The sequence below is a fragment of the Cyprinus carpio genome, chromosome B5, assembly GCF_018340385.1.
Source record: "Cyprinus carpio isolate SPL01 chromosome B5, ASM1834038v1, whole genome shotgun sequence".
In the NCBI taxonomy this organism is placed as follows: domain Eukaryota; kingdom Metazoa; phylum Chordata; class Actinopteri; order Cypriniformes; family Cyprinidae; genus Cyprinus; species Cyprinus carpio.
This window is the reverse complement of record NC_056601.1, coordinates 4421340-4436651: the sequence shown is the minus strand read 5'-3', so window position 1 is coordinate 4436651 and position 15312 is coordinate 4421340. Positions and strand designations below refer to the sequence as shown.

At 37.6% G+C, this 15312-nt stretch overlaps 1 long non-coding RNA gene across 1 annotated transcript; it reads left to right on the top strand.

The window, feature by feature from the left end:
• The first annotated feature begins 1302 nt into the window (after positions 1-1302).
• LOC122137422 lies at positions 1303-10899 on the top strand. Its single transcript, XR_006154824.1, has 3 exons — positions 1303-1865; positions 2088-2238; positions 10848-10899. It is a non-coding gene; the product is annotated as an uncharacterized LOC122137422 (long non-coding RNA).
• The last annotated feature ends 4413 nt before the right edge of the window (positions 10900-15312 follow it).

Here is a 15312-nt window from a genome sequence, read left to right as displayed (position 1 = left end):
TCGTCAAGTTTTTTTTTTGTAAGCCTTCAAAATTATACAAATATAAAGACATATGTATTTTCATTCATAAGAATTCTTAAGAAATGTCTTTTCTTAATATCTATAATTTCCAATTCCTCACTGTTAAAAATGTCAAGTGTAAATTTCTTTTTGGATTCCCCCCCCCTAAAATAATCTGCATACCCTAGTTTGAAAACCACAGCAGTAGCATAAATGTGATCTCAAATATAATAGGCTTAAAGCTACAAAACTTTTAAAATTTTAATTAGACTATCAGCAAATGTAAAATATGACAAGCACGCAGGGTTTCATACAGATCCTGTAAGGCACATGGTACACTTTTTGTCTTTTATTTCCTGTTAATCCAAATCCTGCAGTTAATAACACTGATGCTTAATTGCTTCAGTTGTTTCTGAAATCATATCCGTACATTTCTGTAGATGTATTCCAGCCCAAAACCTCTGTTTCTTGGGTGTGTGCATTTCTAAAACATGTGTCTGTCTCTTTAAATTGGAAGCAGCTATGCTACAGCGACACGTGTGTGTCCTTTCCCCTGCTCTCACTCAGCTGTTTGAAATGATGACAGATTCCTTATAGACACACAGTCAAGATATCTCCCACTGAACCATTGGATGTCCCCTTTTACCTTTGTAATAACACAATCCACCTCTCCAGTTAATTTTTCTAGTCTCTTCTCAGTGCTCATGTAAGACACATCTTCCCTTCTGGATGTTCTTACACACACACACACACCCCTGTGGCAACTACCCAACACTACTGCTGAGGCTGTGACCTCCAGTTCCTCAGCATCCCTGTGGTTGTTTTCTAAACCGATCTGTTCTCCTTTGCTTACTGTCTCCCAACACACATACACACACACACACACACACACATAGACATCTGTCCTCGTGGTGCAGTTAAACATCCCTAGTTACACTAAAAAATGTCGCCCGCTTACTTTTCCCTCTCTTTACACCTGTCTTTCCCATTTCCCCTTTTCCCTGCCTATACAAGGTGTGTTTGTCCAGTATTTCTATCTCCCTTTGTAGCCAATGTGCCATCCTTAAGCCTATTTTTTTCCTTTCTCTCTCCTCATCCTCTATCACCCCCTCCCTTTCTCCCTCTCTCTATCATTCTCTCTGCCTCTCCCTCTTTCTTGCTCTCTCCCTCCCTCCCTCCCTCAATCTGAGGCACTGCAGTAAAGTCTGTTGATAGGATTGAGGCGGTTTTCTCTGCGCTGACAGAGAGAGAGAGAGAGAGAGAGAGAGAGAGAGAGAGACTGCAGCATGCTGCATTGCAATCACACTAGAGCACATGAGAATCTGCCCACAAAAGCACACGTGTGCATCCATTCAGCCGTCGCATCCTCCGCAGCACGATGTTTGCGAGTGCGTGAGCTCATTCAAAGAGGGTAACTTGTGTCTTTAGGTGTCTAAATCTGCTGCCCCCCCCCAACATACACGCACATCAGCGACTCCTCCCACTCCTCCGAACCCCACATCCACCCACGTCGACAGCAGGACGGCGAATCCATTCAGCGCTCAAACCAGAGCTTCGCCCCTGACGTGGACACAAGCAGGCGAAGACGCTGCTTTTGGTTCTCATGTGGCTTGAAGGATTATAATGCAGTGATTTTTTACAGGAAACAGCCCTACCGAAGGTTTCTGTAGGAGACCAAGCACTTTCAGTGGGTGTCTGTCTTGCGTGTGTGTGCGTACCGGTTGTTTTTTCTGAGCCGTTGGACTGACGCACGAATACTGCAGCAGAACTGCAGGGGCCTGGACGCTAACTTGGAGGACATGAGGACCCAGTGGATCCCCCACCCCTGAGCTCCAGACCCCACTGCTGCTGCACATTCTGCTGAGGTGCTGCTCTCTCCTCTGCTCTGGACATTTTTGGGATGTGTGTGTGCTGGTGGTGCAGGTGAAGAGGTTTTTCGTGGTGCTGCAGTGTTGTATTGATGTGGAGTGTAGAGGGCCTGGTGCTGTGTGTGTGCGTGTGGAAATGATGGCTAAAAGATTGTGACAGAGTGTGTCTGTGTCGTAGCTGTCTGCTGACTGCTCTGTGCATGTGTGTGTATGGTGTAGCTGAGTAGAGCTCCCAGAGGCCAATAGGATGCTGACAGCTCGCGATGGAGCTCGAGATGAAGCTCAGAAGCTGCACAGGAAATGGATGAAGCACCAGGCCTTCATGGCCGAACTGGCCCGTAACAAAGAATGGCTCGCCAAGATCGAACAGGTGAGTCACAGATGATGAAATTAAAGAAATGGGATGGCGTAAAGAAGGGAAAAATGAATATACAGGTGGGCACTTTGTACATAAGGTGCTCTTCAGGTAACTGCATGGGCTCTGACTCCTTTCCAACACATTGGCTTTATGAGCACAGTTTCTTCGTAAATATATATAAATTTATAAGGATGCAATTGTTTACAAAAGGACTTAATTTTTTCAGCATTGATGCATTAAATTTATCAAAAGTGTCAGTAAAGATTTATTTTTTAAATACATGCTATTCTTTTGAACCTTCTATTCATCAAAGAATCCTTAAATGGTTTGCCCAAAAATATTAAGCAGCACAACTGTTTTGAACACTGATAATTATAAGAACTGTAAATCAGCATATAGACTGATTTCTGATGATAGCTCATGTGTCTCTGACATCTGGAGTAGTGACTGCTGAATATTTAGAAATAAATTGCTTTTTAAAATTTATACATATATAAAAAAACTGTTATTTTATTTAAAATTGTAATAATATTTCACTATATTACTGTTTTTACTATACTTTTGATCAAAATAAATGCAGCCTTGGTGGCTTGGTGACTCTTGGTTAATAAATGTAAATTCTGTTCCTAGACCTTACTTTTATCCTGGGAATTGTGAAAAACATTACTGAGCCAGTATGAATTCTCAGTTGAATTTGGAGCGCATGAGAAGTATGAAGGAAATAAGACAAAAAAATTAGCTGAAAACTGAGAACAGATTCAGGAATGGTTTAGAATGAATTGAGAAAAGATTCAGGATTAGTTGAAAAAAGGATTTAGATTGAAAATTGATTATGGATGGGCCGAGCTTTGGTTGTGGTTTAGTTGAGGGCATTTGGCCTTGATTGAGGATGAACGGAGAATAGATTTGAGGCGAATGCTTGATGGTTGGTTGAGAATGGGTTTAGAACAAATTTGGGGTTGATTGAAGATGAACTGATGACAGATTCTGGCATATAGGTGTAGAATTTGGGATGTTTATTCAAAAAGGAGTGTCCAAAATCATGCATGTTTTTTTCTTTCCTTAAATTAGTGTTGAGATAAGAAGAAATCCCAAAATCGCCATAGATTGCAGGAAATCCAGTGTTGGTTATGATCCAATGAGTATCAGGCAGTGTGCAGGATTTCTTCTTCGCTCTTCGTTACTTCCATATTTACTCATTTATAACAAGGTTAAATAAATTTTACATAAATTGTTTCAATGTGTATTGGATATTTAGGTATGCATGCTCATTTATTCAATATACCATTTTTATTTTTATTTTAGATTACTTTTGCAGTCATCTAACTTATAGGTGTAACACTACAGTACAGCTAAGATTACACCGTTTCACAGTTTCTTGAAGGATGCTGCTATCTCACTTTTATAGAACATTTCACATTCTCAAAATAAATGGCTATCCGTATTGTAATGTTTGTGATGCTTACATTTGCTTAAACACCAAAACACTGATCTGACATTGATGACAAATGTTGGTTTTAGATTTTCGTGTGTTATTGGCCATGTATTGGTTATCAGCCAGTTATCAGCTTATTGGTGTCAACTAGAATTTTTACATTTTCGATGTGTTCCTATTTAAGATCTTATTTCTTATCTTATTTTTTAAATATCACTTGCCATTAAATGTTATATAACATGTTCAGTTTCAGTTGGTCTATGGTGCCTTATGATGCCCTGCAATACAATATTTGATCCCAGGTGACCTGTTCTGATCCGGTACATGCTGTCCTGAAAGATTGCTTATCATGGCCTGATACACGACAGGACATCCTGGTGCTGCTGAAGTGTGATGGCTGGGTTTCGAATGGCACTGTGAAGTGTCTGAAACCATAGAGCACCTTGTGTGATGGCAGGGGCATTAATATGATTAGTATCATGTAAATCAGTCTAAAGGTATGATGGGTTTTAATGGGATATTTGCTAGTATTGCTGATCACAGAAAATGGCAAGGAACCATGACATGATGCATTGTGTGTCACTGTATGACTGCGTAGATGCTGCTACTGTTCCTCTTTCATGTTGAAAGTAGGTGGAAAGCTGAGAATCAACCTCACTGATGTGGTGCTGAATTGTCTCAAAAATATTTACAAAACCGAAACCAAGAATTAAACTGTGCAAAATATGAATTCATTATCTGAATCCATGAAGTGGCATACGTGTGTGTGAGTTTATGGTAGATGCATGATGCTGTGTGGACCGAGATGCTAGTATGTGGTAGTGTTGCAAGTGTGTTTTCTCTATTTTTGTATTATATTGGGGTTGTGATGGCAAGAAGATCTAAACATAGGTGAAGGTGAAGGAGCTCTTCCACAAAGGTTTCTGTCTTAATTGATTAGTGTGTTTTTAAGTGGTAAACATTCCCGATCTGACTAGAAATTTCAGAATCATTTTGCTGCATTGATGATTTGGTTAATAATATCTCAAATGCCTTGTTCCTGATTCGTCACTGTGTTCCTGTGGTTGATTTGTACCGCAATACACTGATTTACAACATGTCTGAATGTCCTATTAGATGTTGTGGGCCTGCTATCTTTCTGTTTTGGCCTTGTTTTCTCTTCTCATGTTTCTTCCATGTTTGACTGAATGAAGTTCGGTGCTATTTACAGTTCACCAAAGAATAGATGATGTAAGATTCTAAACTCTGTAGCATTTAGGCTGACCGCACTACTTTATAATAATTAAGCTAATCTTTATTCAAGCTGATTTCAAATGTCACTCGTGTATTTTCTTATGCTTATGTGTCAGAGCTTGCCTAGAGGAGGAGCCCTCTTACTCGAATTATTAAAATCAACAATTAGTTTCCAGGCAGAAATCAGACTGGTTTGTACTCTTAAAAAAATCTTGTCATGTGGCAAGAAATACTGGTTCTGTTAATATAGTTCTTTGTAATGAATGTGACATAGGGAAATAAAATAAATATATTTTTTAAATCAGGCAAACAAAAAGATCAGCATTTCAAACAAACAGACGTTTTAGCATGTATATTCAAAATTTTTAAAGAATTTTAACCTAAAGGCATGTATACACACTGTTTTTCTCTAAATATACAGGAAAAATTAGATTTATATTTGTATGGATATTGGTTTATGTTAATTTTTATTTTTATTTAATTTATGTGCATATAATTGATAAACAAAAATACAACATTACTATTTTATTTATTTATTGCTACAACCTTCTAATCCCATACAATCAGACTTAAATGAACATTACTATTGAAACATCTTTGTCTTAACTTTGTCTTAAGAAGAATTGCTAGTGTACAACTCTAATGACAGTCTTTGGGAAATGTAATTTACAATTAAAAAGCATTAAGATATCATCACAGCATTGTCTGTGTTGCATATATTGTTATCATTATAAAAGTAAATTTTAATATATTGTGAATATTCAATGAATCGCCCAGCCCTGACATGGATCAGTGTCAGATCATGGTTTGGAAAGTGTAATATCATAGCATTACATAATATCTTCAGTTGTAATAAATGGTGCGAATCTTTCTTTTCTTGATCTGTAAATGCCAGTGGAAATCAGCAGCTTCTTGGCTGCTCTATGTGGATGTGACTGTCATGTATCTCCAGGCCTTTTGTGAAACTTGTGATTAATGTTGTTCTGGTACTTCAGTGCCAGTGTTTCACAAAGCTTTATTTCGGGTGATTTCAGTGGACCATATCAAACATGCAAACCAATCTCATGAGTGAAATAGCTTTTTATAATCTGAATCCTGCAGTGAATAAGATTCATCAGCATATGCATGGGCTTATGTGTATATGTTGAATATTTGATGTAGAAAATAGTTTTTTTTCCCCCACTAAGTCAAGACAAAGTTTTATGTCTTTGCGTGTTGTGCATTTGACTTTGAATTGTCAGATGTTTGCTTGTTCTGTTCAGTTTGAAGAAGGAGAGTCTAATTCTGCTTTCTGTGCAATCTGCAACATGCTTCCTTTTCTCTCCCAGTTCTTCAGGATTTTGTTTCAGGACTACAGCTGTGTCAGAAATCTAGGATCTATTTTACAGTTGTGCAGGTCATTGTAGAATTTAGAATTATTTTATTTTTATTCTGTAGAATTCTAGATGTATCTTTTTTTTTTTAATGAATCAGTGTTTTTGGAAAATGACATTTTATAAGGAATGTGATTGGTTCAAATAATAAAATCATCAGTTTAGTTACACTGATACTATTCAATAATATTCAATCATTCAACTGTTGTTTGATCTACGTGAGCTGAGGCTAAAGCTGAAAAGTGAATGAACTCTGGTAAACTGAAGCACTTTATCAATGGATTAAATAACACAAGCAAACGCTTCCTATATAAGATCAGTCAGCTATGTATACAACATTACAACTTACTACGGCTGTGAATCTTTGGGTAGACAGCGATTTGATTCGATTCATGATTCATAGGTTTTCGATTCGATTCAAGAACAATTTTTGCAAATTTAGAACGATTCAATTATATTCAATTCACAATTAAATTTGATTCTATTCGATTATAACGATTAGATTCTACATTCTTTAAGTGCATTCACAGGATTATTTAAATGCTTAGTCAGGGTGCAAATTACACAGCAGCCTTTATGGTTACAGAACCATAGGTTAGAGGAAAAACACTTTTGTCCATTGTTAGATGCTAGTTTAATGATGCTATGGCATGACAGGACATGACATATGTAGAAATTTATGTAAGCCAAGATTTAAAAAAAAGAGCTTTTTAAAAGTATTATGAATAGGCTAACATTTTGTCACACCAGGGGCGTAGCCATCATTTCAGAAGGGACGGAAAGGTCAAAATACAAAAATTTTATGTATGTATGTATTATCATAATTATTTTTATTATTACTATTATTTTTTACAAGGAATTATTTTCTTATTTATTACTTTGAATTTGCTATAAGAAATCAAATACACTCCTGGACAATAATCAATCATTTGTAATCTATAATGTTTTCCTAATAGCAATTTTATGATTGTTTTATATAGGCTACTACAAACAATTATTTAAATTTACTGTACAGAATAAGGTAGAAAATATACTTTATATTATACTTTATATTTTCTGTACTGTAATAAATGACATGTCAATTAGCCCTGCATCACTCATAAATTGTATTTATTTATTGTGTTTTTTTGTCTTAACGTTTCATCAGTTCATTCTGCTTTTTATTCAGCTTAGCTGCAGATATAGCCTGGCACGTCTATGAGCGCGAGATCACTTCTCTTTCAGTGCGAAAACTTCTTTATCTCATTTTCATAAAATAAAATGCTATAGTATTTAACTTTTCCTCTCCATCGGCGAATGATGATTCTGAAAGAAAACACACCCGATATCTGTTTCTATATCAACGAACGCTACTTTCATGCATCTGATTATCAAATAAACCTTGCGCTGTTATTTCAAGGTTGTTGTTAATGCTGTGGTTTATTTTAACAGTTTCTTTCGTACATTCAGTTTCAGCACCATTGTTAAAAACCCATTTATCATTCAGTGGAACTGTGCGTATGCTTTAGACACTTACATTTCTGCTCCGCCGTCCATGCAATAAAATACGCAGCTTTCGACCTTGAAAAACTACAGAAAAGTAAAACTATTTCACTTTAGCATTACTGCCATGAGTCCCTAAGGAGTCCCTAAACAGTGGAGCGTGTGAAGGAGAGATCCGAGGCCACGAACACTGTATTAACCTCTCCATCAATTTGTGATTGTAGTAATTTAATGTGTATATATTTTGAAAGCATTGAATCGCTATAGAAATTGCAATTCTGGGAGGGAATCGATTCTTAGCGTTTTAAATCGATTACTGTCTGAAATTGGCTATTCATGATTCAAAAATCATGTTTCAAGATCGATGCATATGCATCGTCAGGGTTTGTAATATCAATGCAAGTGAATCGTTACACCTCTACAACTTACATTTTCACAATTAACTTGTGCAAGTTAGAATTGTAGCACACATTGTGGATGCATATGATAATGATGTCTGATTAATGTTAATTCTTTGACAGATTGGTGGTGCACAACTTGCACTTAAGTTTAATTTCGTCATCAAAGAAAAATACATCCTTTAAAAGTCACCCAATCATTGTTTTTATGATTGTTAATTGCTGTAACTTTTGAGAAAACGTTACCCCGTGGCCCATCCTCACTCAAATGTAATGATTTAGTATTGGTGCATCTTGAGCTAAAGCCACAGCCACCAGAAAACGTAATTAAGAAACATAGGATACCTAGCCATTATAATAAGCTTTATTAACTCAAATTCATAAGTTTCATATTATCCTTATTTATTTTCAGTGATGGGGGGCTCTGGATACATGTCTTGAAATCTCTTCAGTACTACAAACTTTGCTACAGTACATAAAAAATTAGGCATATTAACAATTTAAAAATACTGTCTGTTTCCTCTTTGGTGGCCAATAATGTGCAAGAAATATGGGCAGCAACATGGCATGTTTTTTGCAGGAGAACAGTTTCTTCATTTTTAGCACTTTTTTTTTTTTGTTTGGCTGAACTAAGATGGCTGCCAGTATTTCCCGAACCTTTGGCAACTGATTTCTGTAGCCCCTGAGGAGCTGCCAGCTGAATTGAGAGAGCAATTACAGGCATCACACACAAACACAAACACGCTTCACTCTTAGATAGTGGTACGTAGCCGTGGAAAACGCAAGTTAATGTGAGGCTGTAACCTGAGAAACAGCAGAAGCAATGACACCGCGTCCCCCAGCTGTGATTGGTGAACTCTTTGTCCTTACTGGAGTGTGTTTTCCCCCGCCCCCTCCCCCCCACTTCCAGACTCACTCAGCTCAGCATCCTTCGATGACAGACATGCGGCTGGGACCAATCACAGGACACGATGATGTCCTTAGAGCTGGACCTTGCCTCCTTGTTTCACACAGGCCCAATTCACGAGAACACATGATGTACTATATATATGCAAAATAACATAGTTTTAGACTCACACATCATTTTCTCTGTCTCGCACACACATATGCAGATTAAGTAATTTGTAATACTAAGTAAGTCAATGTCATAATCAACACTCAAATAAAAAAATGCAAACATCTAAAATTTCACATCACAGCAGCTTTTATATATAAACTTTTTTAATGCTCATAATAATGTTTTCTACTTCCTCCCCAATTCACCTTACTATGCCTATAGACCAGCCACAACACCTGAGCAATTCCTATAGCAATCAGTTTTGAAACCATAGATATGTGGTAGGAAGAGATGCCACACTCGCCGCTTCAGACACATTAAAGCATCAGTCACGTCATCTTGTAACAGTAAATGTGGTCATTACTCACAATATCAAAATCTGAGTTTTGCAATATGGCTCGCCCATTGCACCAGCCTCCTGGTTAAATTCTAATCCTTAAGAAATGGGATAAACTTTCATAGGTGGAGAATACACGTGGTTTGTGTTTTTACTATGTATTAATTTCAATATTACAGTTTTTAACAATGTTCTGTTGTGTGCTTGTCTTGTTGTATTTGTGTTAGTTTAGGGCAAAAATCATCTGCTGAAGTCTGTTTCAGATATAGGATATACGTGCATTATAACCACGGTTTGCCGATGCACAGTCCCAGCTTGCTCTTGAGTGTTCACCGGACAATATGGCAGAGCCCGGGCTTAAAAATGATGTTAATAACGGCCCGATAGAAACCAGCAGCTAATAAGACATCTGTCATATACATAGATAGGACTATGGCTGGAACACACTTGGAATGGTTAGAACTCCTTAGCAACTGGCACAAACAGCCATGATCGCCCTTCAGAAATTTCTAGCAGCCGGCTAAGACATCTAACAAATGCCTAGCAACTAGCTAGAACACCCTAGCAATGCTTAACAACCAAGTCAGAAATACTTCAGCATCCATCTGTCAATAGGTTTTTAATTTCCACCTTCAGTTCGATCTTCTTCTCCATCTTTTTGTTTTCGGCATCCAACAGCCATCCCATTTTTTTCGGTTCCTTACTCTGTTCTCCTCTTGTTTTCTCCATCTGTTTCTCTCTCTCCTTCTCTCACACACTCTTTCCGCTCTCTGCAGTACAGGGGAGCAGGCGACTTGTGCCAAAAGGAGAAATGCCTCGCACTGCATTATTGAACCACAAACGCACACACGGTATGGACATTGACACACGTGTACACACACCAGATACACACACACACAGCAGGCACACACACACAGTGACGGCTCTTGATGATAAAAGAGGGATGTAGATCGTTTATTTGAAAAGAGAATCATGAAGTAAATTTAATTTCTCATGTTACGTTTCTGCAGAGTGAAGGAAGAGATGATCCTTGACACACTGATGCATAGAGAGAGAGAGAGCAGTGAGTGTGTGTGTATATATAGAGGTGTGTGTGTGAATGGGCGGCCCTATTTTAGGAGGCTGGACATACTTCGACAGCCGTGGTTCGGAAGAGACAGATACTCCTCTTTAACTTTGATCCCTTTCCATCTTACAATACACACACAGCACATACAACATAAACTGGGCAAGGATGAACGGGGTTGAGGGTCAGAGCATAGACGAACCCGTTCATGATGAGATTATGTTACATTTGTATGTTTAGGAGGGCGAGGAGAGCTGATCCAGGAAACAGCCCGAGAGTTGCGATCAGGGTGTTAGGCTGAAGTTTTGAAGGTGCAAATCAGAAGAGTGCTGGTCTCACACCTGGAGAACACCACCAAAAGTCAACAAGGCCCGCCAGCTGTTGTAAACGCAGAACGGCACCCGCATCTAACGATGTAACCTGGTCCCACTGTAACACCTCAGACGCACCTTGGACCAGCACATCTCCAAAAAGCCATACAGGACCAGCCGCCCGACACCTAGGCTCCACCCACAACCAGCATCCACCACCCATCCTTCACACCTCTGCGGCTCCCACTTTCAGCCAGCAACAAGCCAGAGGTATCAAGTGAGACCTGGAAAAGTGATTTTTTTATTTATTTTTTTTTTAAAAAGTTGGAAATTGCACATCCTTTTGTAGGTAAGCTCACGTTATCGGAACGTTATTTTTCTTAGTCTTCAATGGAAAGCCCAGATGCAGGCTTTATGCAAGGTGTTGTGTGAAGTCAGGGCTGGTGCTGATCACAGGAGACCAGAAGGATAAGAGCAATGGATGGCGTGACTAGACTCCGAATTGTTGCGCGTCTTATCGAGCCTCTGAAGGTAAGGAGGCGGATCCTTCTCGCCCTCAAAAGAAATGCACCAAGTCACCCAGGACCTGGTAGAATGAGATTGTGAGTGTCACTTTCTATTCGCCAGATAGTTTGTGATTATAATATCAATTATAAATAATCGAAGAACTAATATTCATCATATTATTCCTTATTATTATCATTACTGAAAAAAAAAAATTAAGCAAATAAATAAAAGAAAAAAATATTCAATTATTTAAAAAAGTCAACTGTTAAAAGGATCGAAAAAAAATCCAATACTAAAGCTGTCTTGGGTCTTTTTAATTTCTTAATTTTTAAAGCATTAACCTTATCAAGCTTTTATTTTGATGCTGTAAACCAAAGGAAGCTGATTTTTGTCGACAGCGAGGCGTATGTTTGGTAAGCCGTTTTTTCTTTAGCTGTGTTTGGGGAAGATGGTTGCATTCGGCTAAATGCCGCTTTAAGAGTGACCCAAGACTCTCACACGCCCTTAGACAAGTTTTGAGTTTGAGAGATGAGCTTGTATGGACAGTGAAACTGAGCCACGCTGAGCCGCGCTAAAAACCCTGTATCATGAACTGTTCATGTGTAAAAAGAACAAAGTTGCACTCCAAACCACACGATACTGCTATGTTTCCAACCAAAGTTGATGGAGTTAATCTAATGCGCAAACTTGGAATATATCGCATCAAATCTGCGTCTACATCCAATAATCAAAAAGCAAAGAATCATCACTTCCTGATAAAATTGGACTAAATATTGTTAAGGAAAAGTAGGTAGAAGCGCCTGTATATTATAGAGTTTTGCAGTAGTGATAAACTACTTGTTGCCTGCATGGGCGAGGCAGCTATGAAAACCTAAAAATAAATGCAGTCCAATGCTTGTCAGAGGTGGATGCCATGCTGTTAGGGAATGGTATCTCAGGCATTTCAGCATGTACTGTAACATTTCAGGATGCTCTGGTGCGATGTAGATCGTGTCGTGCTGATTACTTCAAAGTTTATGATGCCGTCACCATCAGAGCAAAGGATTCACATGACCTTTTTAAAACGCACCTCAAGAGGTGTGCGTACGAAACTTTATTTGCACAATAGAAGGATGTTTTCGCAGAAATTTTGTGTTTCCATTGTTCGTTTCTGCTGGGCGAATAACATCAAATACATTAGCTACTGTCAAGGTCTGTAATGTTTTTCATGCATGGGTACACCGACTTTAATAGTTATTCGAAAACATCACATGGTGTTTACACCTTCAGCATTTCTGGATTTTCGCCTTCTTTAGGTAATGGATTCATGGATCGGTTACTTTTGGCCGCATCTACAGCAATATGGTGCACGAATCTGGCAGAGTGTCCAACATTTAATCATTAACCCATAAGGTGAGACTAAAGTTAAAAGAAAAAACTATTTTATCTAAACTCTGATATAGAACATGATTCTAGTACATTTCTCAGACAGACAGTGTTTTTTTCTTTTATAAACGAAAAATACAGAATAAAGACAATCACAGTGGGATAAGGTTCTTTTTTTTTTTTTTTTTTTTTTTTTTAACAGTTAGTCACTAAAATTATTGTGTTAAAAATTAACACCTTTAGTTTCAAAGCCTTAAGTGGATACTCCACCCTTAAAATGAAAATTTTGTCATTAATCACTTGTCCCCATGTCTTTGTTCCAAACCCGTTTAAAAGCTCTGTTCGTCTTCGGAAAACACAATTTAAGATATTTTGGATGAAAACCTAGGAGCTTGAGACTGTCCCATAGACTTCCGGCAATTAAATAACAGTTGTTAAGGTCCATAAAAGGTATGAAAGTCGTCGTCAGATACTCCATCTGGCCATCAGACGTGCAATCTGGGTAAGCCTGATGGCAAAAACCAAGAGACTTAGGGAGGCCATCAGGCTCCTAAAACATCAAAACCAAGCCTCTTAACAACAATCTACATGTCTCACACTCTAAGATGTCACTTAATCAGTAAGGATATTCTTCTTCTCTACCTCATATTGACATACTGACAGTATCAACCTGTTGGCACATTCCCTTTTGTACATCCTGTGTATCTTGTTATTTAAGATTAAGCAGTATAATGCACATGATGGCACATTTGCCTCTTGCACATTCCTGTGTATCTTAAAATTTAAGACTACAGTATACTTTCATGCACAGTAATGTTCTATTCTATATTTAATTCTACAGTATACATCTTTTTTATATTGTATTCTTATATTTTTATTGTTTAACTTTTATTTAATTCTTTCATACATATATTTATGTATATTTTCATCTGTGTTGTATCCTTTAATAATTGCACTGTCCATGGGAGCAGACCTGACTCACATTTCACTGCTGGTTATATATTCTCTCTATATAATCGTGTATGGTGACGAATAAAAATCTTGAATCTTGGGTATATGAAGCGACGGGAACACTTTTTGTAAGCCAAGAAAACAAAAATAACAACTTTATTCTCTAAATAACGACTATGCTCTTCTGTATCATCCGCGCCACAAGGATGCGCTGTTTTATTTCAAATCAAAGCTAAATACACGTAGAAACAGCGCATCCTTGTGGCGCGGATGATACAGAATAGAGCATACGCAGCATATGGTGATATGAAAAGACACAGAGGAGATCGTTGACAAAGGAATTATTGAATAAAGTTGTTATTTTTTGTTTTCTTCGCTTACAAAAAGTGTTCCTGTCAACGAGCTTCATATAACCCAGATTGCATGTTTGATGGCAGATGGAGTATTCTGACGACGACTTTTCATACCTTTTGATGGACCTTGACACTGTTATATATTTGGCAATCTATGGGACAGTCACAGGCTTCCAGGTTTTCATCCAAAATATCTTAAATTGTGTTCCGAAGACGAACGCAGCTTTTACGGGTTTGGAAGGACATGGGGGTAAGTGATTAGTGACAAAATTTCCATTTTGGGGGTGGAGTATCCCTTTAAGTCATTATGAATGCCAAAACATGCACATAAAGTTTATATCACCTTCATTAGGTTGTCATACCCATAACCCCACAATTTTTTTCGGAGAAAGTGTCCATCTGAAACAATTTGAAGGGTTTAGCATTGATCATGGTGACTTAAACAGTCAGTACTACTCTTTGCCCTGATACAGTGAAGGTTTATCGTTTTGGGACACCAGATGCATCAGATATAATGTAACTCATCTGATGTAACTTCAACTTATTTGTACGTTCATAAAAATGATGTAAGAAGTTTTTCCTGCCAACATCTGTTAACTATAAGACTATAAAAGACAGAGAGAGCAGAGTAAAGTATGAGAGGTCTGGGAATTGATGTATCTTATAGGCCAAGAGCCCAAAGATGATACAAATGACTTTTGGAATCTGTCAATCAATTCACTCAGTAATCCTCAATCAGTTGGATTGATTAACCGGTCTTAATTTGTAAAGGGCCCGCTCACATCAAGGACATATAACAATAATAGTGTTTTAATAATCGTTGTAATTCTTTGAGAAAAGGGAAGTCCACACTATAACTACTGTATAACAACACAAAGCAACAGTATTGTTGAAATCATTTTCAAATGATTTTTTTTCCCATCTGATGAACGATAAATAAACATTGACAGCCAATCAGAATCCCCTTGACTTAAAAGAGCTCATGCATTTAAAGCAGCAGGCGACATAGCTACAGCACACACTTATAACAAACAGAATGTTATCATTGGTGTTGATCCTAATATATTTATTGTTTTAGATATTTTTATAGTAATCATTCTTGGTGTAAACCAGTTATTTAAGTATCATTAACATACTAATAGTTTAGTATAGTATTTATTAATATTTTAAATGTTTATATTTTCTGTTTTCTCCTTTAATTTTAGTTCAACATTGAGT